The sequence below is a fragment of the Rhinolophus ferrumequinum genome, chromosome 27, assembly GCF_004115265.2.
Source record: "Rhinolophus ferrumequinum isolate MPI-CBG mRhiFer1 chromosome 27, mRhiFer1_v1.p, whole genome shotgun sequence".
Lineage (NCBI taxonomy): Eukaryota > Metazoa > Chordata > Mammalia > Chiroptera > Rhinolophidae > Rhinolophus > Rhinolophus ferrumequinum.
Window position 1 is genome coordinate 50,945 of NC_046310.1, and position 18,359 is coordinate 69,303.

The 18,359-nt window shown below is 54.3% G+C and overlaps 1 protein-coding gene across 1 annotated transcript in view; it reads right to left on the reverse strand.

The window, feature by feature from the left end:
* Positions 1–12,955: 12,955 nt before the first annotated feature.
* The window catches only part of PPFIA4 (PTPRF interacting protein alpha 4), a 60,714-nt gene continuing 55,310 nt past the window's right edge, over positions 12,956–18,359 (reverse strand). The window contains exon 33 of the transcript XR_004422243.1: positions 12,956–14,078. The gene's annotated coding sequence lies outside the window, so the exon portion shown is untranslated. The remainder of the gene's footprint in view (positions 14,079–18,359) is intronic.

An 18,359-nucleotide genomic window follows, 5' to 3' on the forward strand; every position in this document is an offset into this window, starting at 1 on the left:
GCAGGACTACGTGGTACTAAGTAAGAAGAGCTGGCCGCTGGCTTCTAGGCCCTGCTCTGCCACTGCCTGGCTGTGTGGCCCCAAGCAAGTCAACTTTGCCTCAGTTTACCCATCAGTCAACAGAGGATTTACATCTATGGTCTTGTCGTGCTCTGACAGCCAGCAAGTCCTTTCCACCTAGAAACCTTCTAAGTCCCCCACCTGAAACAAGTTCCAGGACTGAGAAGAGAACGTTGGCGGTGGGGGAAGTGAGCGGGGGTCAGACATCTATCGTGGAGAGAGGACAATGTGGGGAGATGTGGGCAGAACAGGTGGAACCAAAATTCTGGAATTTACACGGAGCCAAAAACTCTCTGGCTTCCCCATGCGTCCAGGACCCCCTGGCTAGGTGCCCACCCCACTCCAGGACCCCCCTGGACTCAGGGAACTGCCCCTACTTGGAGCACCGTCTCATGGTGTGGTGATGAGGGCTGACCCATGGAGTGTCCACATGACATCTTACTAACAGGACAAGCAGGCCACACCCGGCAGCTGGAATAGTAGCTAGAAAGCGGGGCGAGGGCCAAGTTCTGGAATCTGCTCGGTGCAACCAGTCAGTCAAGGTGGAGCTGGCACCGGGCCCACAGGTACCAGGTCTGGGTGCCCTTAAAAGTACCCCGTAAAAAGCTTCGATTTGGCAGGTGGCTCTGGGGGCAAGACAAAGTCAGCGTGAGTCTAAACACGAGGCCCTGGTCTCACTCATCCTCCCCTTACGTCTCGATCCTGCTTCTTTTGTCCAAAGCCCCTGTGCTGCTTTCTGCACTGGCCCCTCACCAGTCTCTGGGCTGTGGGCAGGGGTGCGTGGGGAAGAGGGAGCGCTGAGGTGGAAGCACCCCTGAGGGACAGCCTGGCACACCCCCACCCCGTTCTCCACACTGGACCAGATTCCCCGAGTCTGCAAGGGGCCTGCTCTCCCTGTGCATCCCTGGGACTCCGGCACGGGGGATATCACAGCTTGGCTCGGGCTTTAGGGCTCTCCTCCCATCAGGCCCCTGTGTTGCTTTTCAGCGTTGTTCTAGGCAGGAAGAGGAGCCAGCCTAGCCATGGCAGAGATCGAAAGCAAAAGGTTCCTGACGCAGGAAGCTCCTGGCCTTTCCCCCAGGAGCCCCCAAGCCAAGCCTGCCCCTGCAGTGACTTCCTCAAGGTCCCCTCCCTCTTCAGATTTGAAATCTGGGTCTCTGCCTGTCTCTGTCCCTTTTCCCACATCAGAGACTCCTGTCTGGGTCTGTGGGGAGGGGCGACCACAGGCTGAGTGTTACCCTGTATCTGTGTATTGGGGTGATGGGGCGGGCCAGTTAGACCAAGTCTCCAGATGGCGAGAAGGCTCCTAAATCCTAAACTGAGGACGCCGCTTTCATTTCTTTCTTAACCTCACCGTTTGTTTGTTCATTCATTCATACATTCACTCTATCCAACAAACATGCATTGAACCCTTTTTGATTCAGACAGTAAGCTGAGCACTGGCCACAGTCTCCAGAAAGAGCTCCCAATCAGGCGGGGACCCCGACCCTCAGCCCCTCCTGTGAGTGTCAGGACAGCCCTCCCACCCCACTGAGGAGTGCTTCCTGTAGTTGAACTGCAGGGGGCTAAGGGGAGCACTGATGTCCCTGCCAGAAGGATGGCAGCAGCCCTGGGGAGCCCGTGGCTGGGAAGGAGCCCAGATCTTGGGGACTCAGAGAACCGCCCCTACTCTACTCAGCCAATCTGCCCACTGCACAGATAAGGAAACTGAGAGGCAACTCTGGTTCGCACCCACCCAACAGTTGGGGGCAGGGCCTGGTGCGGGGCGGGGAGGGGGGAGAATGTCCTGACGTCCTGAGGTGAGCCAGGTGAGCCGTGCTCAGGACGCCCTTCAGCACCAGCCCTTTAAACTCAGACCTCGTGGAAGCGGGCGTCCTGGCCTTACACCCTCCCCCCGACGGTGAGTGGGCTTCTGACACAGCCAGAGACGAGCAGCACATGCGCCCTGTGCCACAGTACGGAAGGCCCCTCACAGGTGCAGGCGCATGGTCGCCATCCTTTACCTCTCACACTCGGGAGGGAGCAAAGCAGGTGTCCCTAGGCCCTAAGCAGGTGAGGAAACGGGCCAAGGGCAAAATGGGAAGCTGGGTGGCAGGGCTGAGACCCCCCAGGTGTGCTGTGTTTTACTGGAGCCGGCGTGTGTGCGGGGGTGGGATGATGGGAAGAGGCTCCAACTGACCTGACAGGGCTTCCTGCAGGAGGGGACTCTCCAGCAGCCCCCCTTGTGTGTGCTTGTTCGACTTGTTCGATTGGCCTTATTAAGGACCTACTATGAGACGGCACTGTTCTCACGTGACCTCCGAGAGCTCAAAGTGTGGGGGCTGGAGGGCAGGGCTGCTGTCGAGCCTGCTCAGAATGAGCCGGAGCTCCAGGTGCCGCAGACAAGCAGAGCCTGCGCGGGCCGACGGGCTGGGCAGGCCTGGGGCGGGGCAGGATGCCGTTTGTGGATAAGGGCTGGTGGCGTGAGGAGGGCTCTGTGGGCAGACAGACAGAAGAACAACAGCCTGGGCAGGAGAGGTGTGTTCTGCGCCAGATGGTGGGCTGGGCAGCGGGGTGACAGCTAGGGCGGCGCTGCTGGAGGCCTCCCGGGGAGGCTGAAGAGACGAGTGGGCGGTGACCGGATTAAAGCCACCAGGCCTCGGCCCATCCCGGCTCCACTCCTCCGCACGGGGGAACCTGACTACTCACCACGTCTCTCAGCCTCAGTTCCCCTAATCAAATCCCGTAATTATTTCTTTGAAAGTGCTTTCCAGGTTGTAAGTCACTAGACAGATAGCATGGTCTGCTCTGTTGGTGATGGGAAATTTCTGAGGGTGTTGAGCAGGAGTCTGAAGGATCTCTAAGATGCTCTGGAAAGACTCTCTGTGACCTGTGCAGAGTGGCCTGGAGGAGGGACAGGGCACATAAAGCAGGAGACACGTCAGAGGCAACAGCCATCTTGGCTAAAGAAGAAGGCAACCCTAAAAGGAACAATGGGAACACAGAAGATGGACAGGAGAGACGTCTGTCACACGAGCTTCTTGGCCAGCCCAGCTGAGCAGCCAGGGAGAATGGAGCGGTGAAGGTAGCTCTTGGATTTCAGGCTCAGGCTCCTGGAGAAATGTCGCTGGCTGTGAGGCAGATACGAAGGGCACTTGGGGGAAGGTTAAGAACTTCACTTCTGAACGGCCTGAGTGGGTGGGATCTACCCTTGGGGACATCCAGGCTCAGGGTCCAGCAGGCTTGTGGAAAAGCCAAGAGATACTCAGAGCTCCAGCAGTCATTTCAATCGAGTTGGTGTCAAAACTCTGGGTGAGATAAGATCACTCAGGAAGGGGATGCGGAAGTGAAGCTGGCAAGAAGCAGGGCTGTGCCCACCCAAGGGAAGTGGGCATCTCAGCAGCAGGGTGCTGAGGGGTTCAGGGCTGGAAAACAGCCGCGAGCGAGCTGAGGGGCAGTGGTAGGATTTGGTGACGTGAAGCGGGGGGCGTGGGGCAGACGCACCACCTCCCAGGTTCACGCTGGAGCAGGGAGGGAGAGGTGGGGCCGTGGGTGCAGACAGGCTTTGAAGAGCTTGGCAGGGAAGAGAACAGAAGATGGACTGTCAGCTGCAGGAGAGAGGGGTCAAAAAGAGGTTGGTTTTAGACCGTGCGATCTGAGCATGCTCCGAACCTGAGGGAGGAGAGCAGTGCAAGGAAGAGATGAATCAGAAGGGAGGCCGAGAGCAGACCCCGCTCGTCAAGGTCCTAAGTGGTTAATGACAGCTCGCTGGGCGCGGAGCTCTGGATGCTTGCAGACCTGGGAGTACAGCTCCCTGCCATCTCCGAGCCCTCCGGCCCGCCCCCGCCCCACCTGGCGCATGGCTGGCAGCTTGCCCCACACGCTGCTCATCATTTAAAGAGTCAGCCCTCTCCCTGCACCAGCAACTCTTCATCTGGCGGCCCATGGCTGGGCCCCCACCCGACCCCAGCCCGTAGGTGCCAGCCATGGAGTTCTGGGCTTCCTTGGCCCTGATTGCAGCCATCCGCCTGCCACCCTGCCACGGCCTGGAAGACCTGGAGTCGGCTCCACCACATCACGTCACGGAGCCATTAGAGCTCAGCCCCACCCCCCAGCACAGCCCTCCCCGGCCTGGCCAGTGCGTTCATCCCACAATCCTGGTCACCCCCACACCACCTCCGAGGGTGCAGGGCAAGGACCTTCAGGAGGCAGAAGGGGAAATCGAGGCAGGGGAGCTTGTGTGACTCCTAATGCCGCCCGTATTCCTTCTCACCCGTCAAGCAGTGCCCTTGCCCCTCAAGAGAAAGAAATATACCCACTTCCTTCTGTACATTCTGAGAGAGAGAAGGAGAGCACAAGGACTGGGGGAAGGAGGCAGGAAGGACAGAAACGGAGCTGCCACATTAAATCCAGGACGCCCAGTTACAAGTGTTTTAACAGCTTCACTGAGACATGATTATTCACATATAAAGATCACCCACTTAAAGTGTGCATGGCTTTTAGTGTATTTACAGAATTATGCAACTATCACCGTAATTTAATTTTAGAACGTTTTCATCACCCCCCAAAAAAACCCTGCACCTGCTAACACTCATTTCCCAACCCCTCCCCACACCCACGCAGACCCTGGCAATTGCTAATCTCCTTTCTCTCTGGATTTGTCTATTCTGGACGGCTCATATAAATGGAACCATGGAACACGTCATCTTCGTATCGAGCTTCTTTCACTCAGCAGAACGTTTTCAAGGTTCACCTGTTTTGCCACCGCTTTTGTGACTGAGTGATATTCCACGCGTGTCTGCACATTTATAATGGACATTGGGTTGCTCCCACTTTTATGAATAATGTGGCTGCGAACATTCATGGACAAGTTTTGTGGGAACATATTTTCATTTGTCTTCGGTGGGTAGAGACAGAAGGAAAGGTAGAACCACATGTCTGGCCCTTTCTCACATGTATCTCCTGTGTCCTCATGCTGCCAGAGTGGGAAGCTACTATGACCTCCTTTAACAGATTAAAACACCAAGGCTCAGAGCGGGGCCTGGAGCCACGAAAAGCTAGAACTGGAACATGAGCTCAGGCCACCGACTCCCCGTCCAGGGTTCTTTGCAATACGTCACAAGGAGCCCTCTCTGAGTCTGCAGTCCAGCCCAGGGAGCAAGACAGATGGGATTGGGAAAGCAGCCATCACCTTGTCACTCGGGACTTTTAATCTGGTGCTTTGTGGGCTGTGTCCTGGGGTGAGGGCTTAGACTGAAGCCAGAGGCTTTTTGGGAGGAGCAAGCAGAACACTGATGGGAGGAGTGAGAGCGGGGACCCTGAGAGCCTGTCAGAGAGCCCACCACAGAGGTGGTCACAGTGACGGTGTCACGGAAGTCAGGAATCACTCTGCCACAGGACGAAATCTGACCTGCTCAACGTTCCTGGGAAAGAACAGGCAGGAGACATGTGGAAAACACAGGCCTGGCTCCGATTCTGGCTTCAGCCCCTGCTCTCAGCTCCGGTCTCCCCTGGCCCTGCTGCCCTGATCTTAAGCAGAATTCAAAATGCTAGTTTGGAAATTCACATCTGCCTGGACCCTCGGCCCTGAACCCAAGGCCCTGTCACCAGACAGCACTGGGCGTGCGAAAGGTCTACACACATTTTCCTACAATGTGGCTGGAGAGGTGGCTAAGGCCTGGGTTCCTGGCCCCCTCGGAGGGCCCACCCAACGTTCCAAATTCCAGAGGGACAAGCGGGAGCTTGTGTACGGTGTCGTCCTCCAGCTAAGAGCCACCTGTTCCACCTGGCTGGTCAGGTGGGGGGGCACAGAGGAGCCCTCACAGAGAAGCACTGGGCTTCTCCCTTTCTACCACTGTCCCAGGCCCAGAACGGGCGTCACCCCGGGCGGGACCTTAGCGCTCAAGGCAGGCTTGCCGAGTGTCGGACGACGTGCGGAAGCTCGGTCCCGACAAAGCCCGCCAGCACCGCAGGCGGAGAAGGCCAGCTCGCACGGCATTGCTGGGAGGCCGGTCGTCTTCCCATCGCAGGGGAGGAAACCGAGGCTCTGGGACGGGAGCGGCTCTGCTGGACGCTGCGGAGCCCGGAGCGCCGCCCGTTCGGGGCCCTTGCCTGGGGCTCGGGGTCCCCCTGCTGGCGGACGCGGGTGAGGGCTGGGCTCCGAAGGTCCGGGGCGGGGCCGCCGGCAGGTGCTCTGCCCCACCCGCCGCGGCTTTGCCCGCTCACCCCTCACGGGGGGCTGAGGGCCACGGCCGCCAGCAGGGCAGGGACAGGGGCAAGGCTGTGGTGTCCTGGGGCCCAACCCAAGGCGCTTTGTGCCCATTCCTCCTAACCAGCCCAAAGGGATGGCTGGCTCCCGTTGGGAGAAATCCCCAGAGAAAAGGATTTTCCAGCGTCGTTGACCCTCCACCCGCCTCGTCTGGCTGCTCTCTACCCTAACGCTCCTGTTTCTTCTGGAAACAGGTCCACTGGCCCTCAGCTGGCGTTGTCTTAGTGCAGTCCTCCTCGCAGGTTATGAACTTGGTCTCTAGTGTCAAACAAGTTCCTCATCAAGTCTCCCTTCTGTCCCGTCTCTGGTGTCTGATGAAGCAGCCTCAGCTTCCTCACTGTAAAGGGGGCTTTCGTAGTGGGCTGTTGGGGGGCTCTGTGATGTGCCGTGAAACCGGCAGCACTGGTCCCGTCAGTGTGACGAATGTCACTGTTTTCACAGCTCTTTGACCTTTCCCACTCTGTCACTGCACGTCCAGGGCATGGGGTGAGGGGACAGTGGGCAGATAGGGGTTCTGGACAGAAAGTGTGGAATGTCTGTCATGTGCTTCCGACATTTCCAGCCGTCACCTCCTTGTGCTTCTACCCCCGCCTGCAAGGGGAGGGGTGGCAGCTGCTCCTCTCCCCTGCCTGGGCTCTGACCCAGCTAAAGGCCTGGCACAGCTGCTGGAATGGCCTAAATGCCTTGGGTTCAGGGTTACGCACAGGACAGCTGGTGCGGGGGGTGAAGGGGCAGCTGGGGTACATCTCTCTCATTATGACCCCTCACCCTGCAACTTCCCAAGCCTGCCAGATCAGCTGCGGCCTCTAACCGCACGCCTGCCCAGCCTTGGGGAGCCCAGCTCCCTTTTTCCCTCCCTTGTCTTCTGCCCTCTGGTGCCTCCCCCACGGCTGAACCCGCCCACCCCACCCCCACGCCCCTGCTTCCTCCCCACCCACGTGCTGCCCAGCTGTCACGGGCTCTGAGTGGGCACTCCGCCTGCCGACACCACTTATGAATTGCCAGCATTCACACTCTGGCCCCAGAGCTTCCACCTGTTCCCCTCACTCTGAGCAGTGGTGCTGTGTGGCCCCATCTGCTGTCCTCCATCCAGCATTCAGTGCCACAGACTAAACTCCAGCACCCCCAACCTCCACCTGCCAGGACGGGGGTGGAAGGCCTGGTGGAGAGACTGGGTGGGGCTCTTGGCAGAGCAGCCTGACCTTCCCATCCAGGCCCAGCAGCACGGCTGGCACAACCTGCATTCCAGCTTGAGAGAAGCGAAAGCCCACTCTTCCCACAAGGGCATTTGCACATGAATGGCATTCTCTCACTGCATTTCATGTATCCGTGGCCTGAATCAGGGCCGGACAGTGCACAACGCAAACACAAGAGCGGCGACACCTTCTAAATTAATTTTCTTTACACAAGCAATAAACGAGAACACTTTCTTCGAAAACAGATTGAAACCGGTGCATTCCATCGTGTAATGGTTAGCACTCCGGACTCTGAAACCGTTGCAATGCTGCCCCAAACCCTCTGCCCAGGTGCCCTTTCCCCTGAAGGTCTAGGCCCTTTCCCCTGAACACAGAGGTGACCATTATCACCTGTTTTTCTACATATTTGCACAAAATTTCCATAGAAAATACATGGTACTATCATGTGTGTCTAGGTTTTGCTGTTATTTTTTACATAAATTGTAACCTACAACTATCCTGCAATTAGATTTCACTAAAAAAAAATCTCATCTGTGTAAACCAGCACGAATGGGTTACAGCCGTCTCCCCAAATCCCCACAGCATTCCTGGCACCGACACATCGTGCTTCCCTCGCCACCACCCCGCTGACTGGCAGACGTGCAGGCTGCCTCTCGTTTTCTCCCGTTACAGACGCTGCATCCCTGTCAAGCACGAGCCTCCTCCAACCTGGTCCTGCCTGCTCTATGTTCCTACCCCGTGAACAGGAGATTTATCACGTACACAAGCGTCCTAAGGAGCATTTTATTAAAATTTTTAGTAATTGTTTTTTCAAAATCCTGAGTCCCAATAAGATGATTTTCATATCCACTTAGGGACAAATTAGTGCTCTCAGAAAGAGAGCTGTGGCCAAGCAGGTAGAAGGAGATGGAAAAGAGAGTGAAGAAGGTAGAGATGAAAGAGAAATGAAGAGGACAGAGTAAGAAAGAGAAAAGCAGAACACACGTGTTGCACGCGTACTCCCACGTTGCTCTCTCTCCAACACGGGACACTGGACGGTCCAGCGGGAAGGAAACAGTTAAGTAAAACTTGGCATGTCCATTCAATGGACTATTATGCAGCCATTAAAATGGTAATTAGGAACACTGTGGGAGCATGGAAACGCTTCTGATATTAAGGTAGAGAGTAGACTACAAAACTAAAACTACATTATGATGACAACCATGCAGTGAGGTGGCACCAGAGATGGGACGGGAAGACAGGCAGACGAGAACAATCAGCTTTGTTGCACTTGCAGAATTGTGGGCACCTCCATTGTCGTGCTGTTATTACACTGTTTTGTGCGATGATTGTGCAAGTTAAACAACCAAGAAGAGGGCAGGAAAGGAAAATGAGTAAAAGAAAAAGACAGGGAGCGATGAGAAGAGGGAGACTGGAGGGAAAGCCGTGCTTTGAGGGCTGGGCCGTCTTCAGCGCCACGTCAGCCATAGTGTTACCTCAGGCTCTCCTACCACGCCGCCCGGACTGAAAAGATTCACTGCACACAGATGTGCACCTCTCTCTGTCCCTCTTCCCTCTGCTATTTGTTAAGCCCACCAAGGAGTCAGGGATACCCACATCAGGATTTCAAGGGACTCAGGGTCTAGTGGGCAAGAAGAGGTGGAGGCTTAGATATGCGAGCAGGCAATATAGCCAATCAAGATAGACGTCTAGTCCTTTGAAGGCAGAGGATGTGGAGTCCCAGGAGACTTCACAAGCGAGGGACATTTGAGCTGGGTTTCAAAGGATGGGCGGAGATGTCAGGCAGAGGAAAGTGGGTAGCCTTGGCAGAAGGCGCGTGTACAAAGGCCTGGGGCCTAAACACACAGACTACCATTCCGTATGGCTAGGCGTAGGGTTCAGGAGGGACAGAGGCAAGAGATGGGGTCCTGAATTTATCCGAGGGCAACAAGAAGCTTGATCAGGGCAGTCGCACACTCCAGTCTGTGCTTTAGAGAGAAGCCTGAAGGCAGCGAGGGCAGTGGGTGGGAGCAGGAACAACTGGAGAGAAGCAGCACGACGTAGAGGTCCTTGGTCGGGTTCCAATGAGAAAGAGCAACACCCCACACTGAGTGATGAATGGGGTGAGGACAGAGGGATTAACTCAAGAAATCCACACAGAAAGCACCTGGAATATTTCCTGGCATGTAGTAAGTACCTGATCCATGATAACTGAAGCAAAGAAAACAAGGAAAAAGTGAAGGTACTTAAAGCAAGATTCACACCTATCAGGTCGCCTCTCTCCATGAGACCAGGGAGGAACGTGTGGCCCCCTGGCCCTGAAAGGTGGCCGGTCAGAGACTTTTGACAAAACTAGACCTGAACCTCCCGAGAAGAGGGTGCTTAGAAGAGAGTGTGGCTGTCAGCATGCAAACCCTGAGCTCACCGCGGTATCTGGGCTCCCGCGGAGAGAAGGAGAGGTGCCAGGCGCCTGGCAGTTCATTCCCATCAAAGGGGGTTGGCAGCCATCATCCGTCTGCAGAGTGGGGCCTGTGCTCTTTGCCTGGTACCACGGAGGAAGTCGTTGAAGTCGTGGATTTTCTTTGTTCTTTTGCTTTGACTACTGTCGGTTTACTGAAATTTGGGGAGAAGACGAAGTGGAGCCGGGAGACCTTGTCTATGCCATGTTGTCAGACGTGAAGATGTGGAAACACGTCGGGAAGATCTGCTGAAGTGCTCCCCACTGTGGGAAAGGCTCTCTGAAGGGCCATCTCAGGCCTCGCGTCTGACCCTTGTGACGAGAGCCACAAACACTCTCACCTGGAACGTGACACACGGTGGGTGCACTGGGTGGGCAGCGTGCTTGTGTCGGGCCCAGGCTGGACACACGACACACGCGACTGAGTGGCCGGGCGCTGGAACCTGCTCTGAGCACAACGAAATCAGCCACGTTCTAGGACAAATTCTGATTTTGACGAGTGTGAGTCTCGCTTCCGGTTTCTGTACTCTTCCTTTTGGAGCTGACACCCACTGCAAGCTCAGGGGCAAGCACTGGTCCAGGGGTGGCTCATGAGCCTCACGACACGCCTGTGGGGTACTTTCCGGTATTAGTGTCACACCATGATGGAGACACAGCGCGGAGAAGACAGGTGTTTACGTGGGAGCCTGGGCTCCGGCCTGGCAGACGGACGTCAGTGCTGCTAGCGCTGTAAACGCGGGAAGGATCTGAGTCACTGAGCAGCAGCCTGTCAGGGCCTTCACTCCCAGGGAACGGATGATGGGGAAAGTGAACTATGCTCACTGAGAAAACGCAACTTTCCAAGAGTATTAGACAGTGCTGGTGTGTCTGGGAGCCATCGCCACTGATGCCCGCCAGGAGCCTGTGCTGGCCTGTGTCCAGCCAGCTCCGTTTGTTAACGCTGTCCTGCCCTGGGGCCCCATGGATACTCTGAAATTGACCCACACCCAGCATAGGCCTATAGGACTGCACTTTTCTATAAATGATGCTAATCCAATTTGTACTGCTTTTCTGTTGCCATTAAAAGTCCATAAATTTGTTCAGCTAGTTTCACCATGTTACTGATTTTTAAAAGTTACGGACTTCAGTTTCTAAGGTTTAGCAGAATAGTTTACTGATTGATCCTCTCACTAAAGACAACTAAAAATTCTGGACAAAATAATGAACACCTCTTTTTAAGTACATCAATAAACTGGACAGGAATGAAAGGTAAATTTGGAAGCCTGAAACCCTGTGAAAGCAGGAGCCCAGACAGCTAACCTCACTCACACTCATGTCGGCATTCACATTGAGCTTAAATCTTCACAAACCTTGCAAGGCCTGGGGGCTTATCAAAGTGAGGCATCTAACAGGAGACCACACGTACAGCATATACCCATCAACCTGGAACCCAAAAGCTACAATTCATTATAAGGGTTAATTCAAAATAAATCATGCCCTGCCTCCCTGCCTTGAACCTGGCACTGGAAAGAAGGTAAAAGAACATCTCTCTGGAGAATTAATAACTCGCAGTTAGCACTGTGCAGACTGGCTGCTCACATTCAGTCTGGATGGTTTAAAATATCTAAAGCCAAGAATTTATTCTGTGTGTATGATCCTAAACCGACAATGCCCTCAGATGCATGGCGGTAGCAAATGAAAAACAGTCCTAGAGGAAAACACTTTCGACCTAGAATCAGGTAATTCCCACAGATATACTTCTAGGAAACACGATCTTAAAATAAAAAAAAAAAATTTCACAAAGCATAAGGAAACAAGACACCATAAGTAAGGTCTGACGAGCGACCTTAGAGAGCATAGTGGTTCACAACCAAAGGCAATTTGCCCTCCAGGGGACAGTTTTGGTTGTCACAACTGGGAGGGGATGTGTGTGCTACTGGTATTGCAGGGTAGAGGCCAGGGTGCTGCCAAACACCCTTCAGTGCCTGGGACAACCCCCCACCACAAAGAGCTGCCTGGTCTGAGATGTCAATATTGCAAAGGCTGAGGAGCCTGAGATGCAGAATCAACCTGAAAAACATGTATAATAAGTATAAACTTTAAAAAATAAGAAATTTTTACATATGAGTAAAGAACAAGGGAATATATATTATCAAGCAAATTTGAAGACCAAATAAAATTTCTAACAATGAATTAAGTAAAGCAATTGAAATAAAAAAATTCAGTGGAACAAACATTTTGGAAAATACTGTGAAATTCTCTGGTAAAATTGAAGCTGTATATAACCTGTGGCCCAACAACTCCATTCGTGGCATACAGCCAAGAGAAATACATACACGTGTGCTCCAATATACATACGCTGCGATTTCCACAGCCGTTATTGAAGAGTGGTCTACAAAAGATGCAAAGAACTAACCCAACTATCCATTAAAAACAGAATGAAAAATTATAATATGTTCATGCAACAGACTGCCTACAGCAGTGAGAGTAAATGAACCACAGGGACAAGCATGGATTAATTTTTCAACATTATGTTGAATGAAAGAAGCAAGACCCAAAGTATGTATAGATTGTTACATAAAAAGAAAACAAACAAAAATGAACATAGTTGGTAAAACCATAAACAGAAGCAAAGAGCGATTACATCATCGTCAAGGTAGTGGTTCCCACTGGTGGAAGAGGGGTTGGGGGTCAGGAAGGACTCTCGAGGGGCTTCTGGACCGTGGGTGCTGTTCTATTTCTAGGGTGATTACTTGGTGTTCATTTGCTAATTAAATGTTCAGGTGTACTTTTATATTTTTGCACTTTTCTGAATTGTGTTACATTTTCCCAATTTAAATAATGTTTCAGAAATGAAGTGGACAGTTTTAACAGCAGATTACAGAAAGCTGCAGTGAGAATCACTGTAATGGAAGACAGACCTGAAGACATTGTCCAGAATGCAGTTCAGAGACAAAAAGGTGGGAAAGATGAAAGGAAGATTACATTGGCAGACGTGAGAGAAAGAAGGGGCAGCAGCACCATTTGGAGAGTTAACGGCTGCAAGTGTCTCAGGACTGAAGGACAGATCACTGGTAAAAGTCCACCGGTCGAGAAGCCCAGCTAACGACACCAGTATAAAGAAAGAGCACTCCACCCCCAGAACGCAAATTAGTGAAATGCAGGAATACGAGTGTTTGCTGCAATATTATTTTTATCCTATAACTTACAAACAGTACTTTCTATTTAGTAAAATGTGATACGTTTAACTGCGTGTCTCGCATACACAGGACTTCTGACACGATGGAAAATGCATGGCTGTGTCCGTACTCGGTTGCACTGAGGAACAGACCACTCGCTGACACCGCATCCAGGGAGCCCTGCTGCAGTGCTGTTGCTGAGAAGAAGGAAGGTCCCGGACGACTGATTACACAGCACAGTATAATGATAAAACGGGCTGCCACGATAAAACACCACTGGGGGGTTGGGGCCTAAACACCAGACATTTATTCTCTCAGTCTGGAGGCTGCGTGTCCAAGACCAGGTTCCCGGCACAGTCGACTCCCGGTGGGGACGCTCTTGCTTCTTGCTCAGTGCACACTGCCCTTCCTTGGCCCACGCATGCAGAGCCAGCTCTCTGGGTCTCTTCTCACAAGGGAACAGATTCCCACCATGAGGACCCCAGCTTCATGACCTCATCTGACCCTCATCACCTCCTGAAGGTCCTTCTCCAAACACCTCACAGTGGGGGTTAAGGCTTCCACACGTGGAAGGGCGATACACGAGCACCATACCCAGCCACTCAGATTAGCTAATTATTTAAAAGCCATTTTCAGGTGTACTTAAAAGGAAAATGTATTTTGGGCAGTGGGAGTGAGAGTGAAGACAGGTCCTAAGCGTTCTCAGCCCATTCCACCAACAGTGCTGAGGGCTTGCTTGGCTCTAGGGACTCAGCAATCCACGGCTTCTGAGCCCCTTTCTGTGGGGGGCGCCTGCCCCACGGTCCTCTCAGGTGTTCGGCATACATTCCATCCGCCTTGCAGCTGCTGGGCCTGCACGGCCCAGGGTTGAGGAGGGAGTGCACTGCTTCTGTGCATTTTCTATAAACCGGCACTTCCTTCCGAGATTGCTTCTCCCCAGGGATTTGCGGCAAGATGGAGACTCAAACACGGGCTTGGAACTGGGGAGGCGGCACAAAAGGGAAGAGCTTTAAATCTACAGCAGAGAAAAGAAGGTCCTGCCAGAAGCAGTAGATGGGGAAAGATGGAGACAGGGATCCAGGAAGCGTCTGCACTTGGGTCTCATACTGGGGGTTCGCAGAACAGATGCCGGGGGTTATTTATAACTCGCAGCAGACAGAGCGGAGATCGTGAGATGCCAGGGGCTTGGCTGACAATGAGTGGGACAGGAGAGGTACTGAGGCCTCCTCAAGGACCCTAGATGCTGGTTTGGGGTGGCGGGGATGAGGGGTCACTGTTGAAAGCCTATGGAGCCTGTGCCCACCCTCAAGGCTGGGCAGGACGTCCTCCTGAGAACCGATGCTTTCAGGGATGGTGACCGTCACTCTAATAATCATAGCTGACTGGGTACCAGGCACGAAGCTGAGTGCCATCTCCCCATTTGCAGCTATAAGTGGTGAAGGCCTATACCTGGCCCCTGGCCTGTGTGGGAGACAGCAGAGGAGAGGAGAGCCCAGACAGCCGCACTGTCACATCAGCCCTGAGCCACGTAAAGAGGCAATGTCACACAAAGGCACAGAAACTTGGACTGTAACCTCTGATGAGGTGGGGAAGGGGACAAGGAGGCTAAGGAAGGATTCCACTGAGGCTCCACACAATGCACATGCATATGTGTGTGCGTGTGTGTGTCTGATGTAGAGTGTGTGTGCGTCATGTAGAGTGTGTGTATCTGTGTGTGTGTGATGTGGAGCGTATGTGTGTGATGTGCAATGCGTGAGGGTGATGCAGAGTGTGAGTGGGTGATGCAGAGTGTGTGTGTGTGATGCACAGTGCGTGTCGGTGATGCACAGTGCGTGTCGGTGATGCACAGTGCGTGTGGGTGATGTACAGAGAGTGTGGCTGATGTACAGTGCATGTGGGTGACGCAGAGCGTGAGTGGATGAGGTAGAGGGCGTGTGGGTGACATACAGGGTGTGTGGGTGACGCAGAGGGCGTGTGGGTGATGTACAGTGCGTGTGGGTGACGTAGAGGGCGTGTAGGTGATGTAGACGGCGTGTGGTGACGTAGACAGCGTGTGGGTGATGTAGACGGCGTGTGGGTGATGTAGAGCACGTGTGGGTGATGTAGACGGCGTGTGGGTGATGTAGAGGGTGTGTGGGTGATGTAGAGGGCGTGTGGGTGATGTAGAGGGTGTGTGGGTGATGTAGAGGGTGTGTGGGTGATGTAGACGGCGTGTGGGTGATGTAGAGGGTGTGTGGGTGATGTAGAGGGTGTGTGGGTGATGTAGAGGGTGTGTGGGTGATGTAGAGCACGTGTGGGTGATGTAGAGCACGTGTGGGTGATGTAGACGGCGTGTGGGTGATGTAGACGGCGTGTGGGTGATGTACAGGGCGTGTGGGTGATGTAGAGCACGTGTGGGTGATGTAGAGCACGTGTGGGTGATGTAGACGGCGTGTGGGTGATGTAGACGGCGTGTGGGTGATGTACAGGGCGTGTGGGTGACATACAGGGTGTGTGGGTGATGTAGAGGGCGTGTAGGTGATGTAGACGGCGTGTGGTGACGTAGAGCACGTGTGGGTGATGTAGACGGCATGTGGGTGATGTAGACGGCGTGTGGGTGATGTACAGGGCGTGTGGGTGACATACAGGGTGTGTGGGTGATGTAGAGGGCGTGTAGGTGATGTAGACGGCGTGTGGTGACGTAGAGCACGTGTGGGTGATGTAGACGGCATGTGGGTGACGTAGACAGCGTGTGGGTGATGTAGACGGCGTGTGGGTGATGTAGACGGCGTGTGGGTGATGTAGAGCACGTGTGGGTGATGTAGAGCACGTGTGGGTGATGTAGACGGCGTGTGGGTGATGTAGACGGCGTGTGGGTGATGTAGACGGCGTGTGGGTGATGTACAGGGCGTGTGGGTGATGTAGAGCATGTGTGGGTGATGTAGACGGCGTGTGGGTGATGTACAGGGCGTGTGGGTGACATACAGGGTGTGTGGGTGACGTAGAGGGCGTGTAGTTGATGTAGGCGGCGTGTGGTGACGTAGAGCACGTGTGGGTGATGTAGACGGCATGTGGGTGACGTAGACAGCGTGTGGGTGATGTAGACGGCGTGTGGGTGATGTACAGGGCGTGTGGGTGATGTAGACGGCGTGTGGGTGATGTAGACGGTGTGTGGGTGATGTACAGGGCGTGTGGGTGATGTAGAGCACGTGTGGGTGATGTAGACGGCATGTGGGTGATGTACAGGGCGTGTGGGTGATGTAGAGCACGTGTGGGTGATGTAGACGGCGTGTGGGTGATGTACAGGGCGTGTGGGTGATGTAGAGCACGTGTGGGTGATGTAGAGCACGTGTGGGTGATGTAGACGGCGTGTGGGTGATGTAGACGGCGTGTGGGTGATGTACAGGGCGTGTGGGTGATGTAGAGCACGTGTGGGTGATGTAGACGGCATGTGGGTGATGTAGACGGCGTGTGGGTGATGTACAGGGCGTGTGGGTGACATACAGGGTGTGTGGGTGACGTAGAGGGCGTGTAGGTGATGTAGACGGCGTGTGGTGACGTAGAGCACGTGTGGGTGATGTAGACGGCATGTGGGTGACGTAGACAGCGTGTGGGTGATGTAGACGGCGTGTGGGTGATGTAGAGGGTGTGTGGGTGATGTAGAGGGTGTGTGGGTGATGTAGAGGGTGTGTGGGTGATGTAGAGGGCGTGTGGGTGATGTAGAGGGTGTGTGGGTGATGTAGAGGTTGTGTGGGTGATGTAGAGGGCGTGTGGGTGATGTAGAGGGTGTGTGGGTGATGTAGAGCACGTGTGGGTGATGTAGACGGCATGTGGGTGATGTAGAGGGTGTGTGGGTGATGTAGACGGCATGTGAGTGATGAACAGTGCGTGTGGGTGACGTAGACGGCGTGTGGGTGATGTAGACGGCATGTGGGTGATGTAGACGGCGTGTGGGTGATGTAGAGGATGTGTGGGTGATGTAGACGGCATGTGGGTGATGTAGACGGCATGTGGGTGATGTACAGGGCGTATGGGTGATGTAGAGCACGTGTGGGTGATGTAGACGGCATGTGGGTGATGTAGACGGCGTGTGGGTGATGTAGAGGGCGTGTGGGTGATGTAGAGGGCGTGTGGGTGATGTAGACGGCATGTGGGTGATGTAGACGGTGTGTGGGTGATGTACAGGGCGTGTGGGTGATGTAGAGCGCGTGTGGGTGATGTAGACGGCATGTGGGTGATGTAGACGGCGTGTGGGTGATGTAGACGGCGTGTGGGTGATGTACAGGGCGTGTGGGTGATGTAGAGCACGTGTGGGTGATGTAGAGCACGTGTGGGTGATGTAGACGGCGTGTGGGTGATGTAGACGGCGTGTGGGTGATGTACAGGGCGTGTGGGTGATGTAGAGCACGTGTGGGTGATGTAGACGGCATGTGGGTGATGTAGACGGCGTGTGGGTGATGTACAGGGCGTGTGGGTGACATACAGGGTGTGTGGGTGACGTAGAGGGCGTGTAGGTCATGTAGACGGCGTGTGGTGACGTAGAGCACGTGTGGGTGATGTAGACGGCATGTGGGTGACGTAGACAGCGTGTGGGTGATGTAGACGGCGTGTGGGTGATGTAGAGGGTGTGTGGGTGATGTAGAGGGTGTGTGGGTGATGTAGAGGGTGTGTGGGTGATGTAGAGGGCGTGTGGGTGATGTAGAGGGCGTGTGGGTGATGTAGAGGGTGTGTGGGTGATGTAGAGGGTGTGTGGGTGATGTAGAGGGCGTGTGGGTGATGTAGAGGGTGTGTGGGTGATGTAGAGCACGTGTGGGTGATGTAGACGGCATGTGGGTGATGTAGAGGGTGTGTGGGTGATGTAGACGGCATGTGAGTGATGAACAGTGCGTGTGGGTGACGTAGACGGCGTGTGGGTGATGTAGACGGCATGTGGGTGATGTAGACGGCGTGTGGGTGATGTAGAGGGTGTGTGGGTGATGTAGACGGCATGTGGGTGATGTAGACGGCATGTGGGTGATGTACAGGGCGTGTGGGTGATGTAGAGCACGTGTGGGTGATGTAGACGGCATGTGGGTGATGTAGACGGCGTGTGGGTGATGTAGAGGGCGTGTGGGTGATGTAGAGGGCGTGTGGATGATGTAGACGGCATGTGGGTGATGTAGACGGCGTGTGGGTGATGTAGAGGGCGTGTGGGTGATGTAGACGGCATGTGGGTGATGTAGACGGCGTGTGGGTGATGTAGAGGGCGTGTGGGTGATGTAGAGCATGTGTGGGTGATGTAG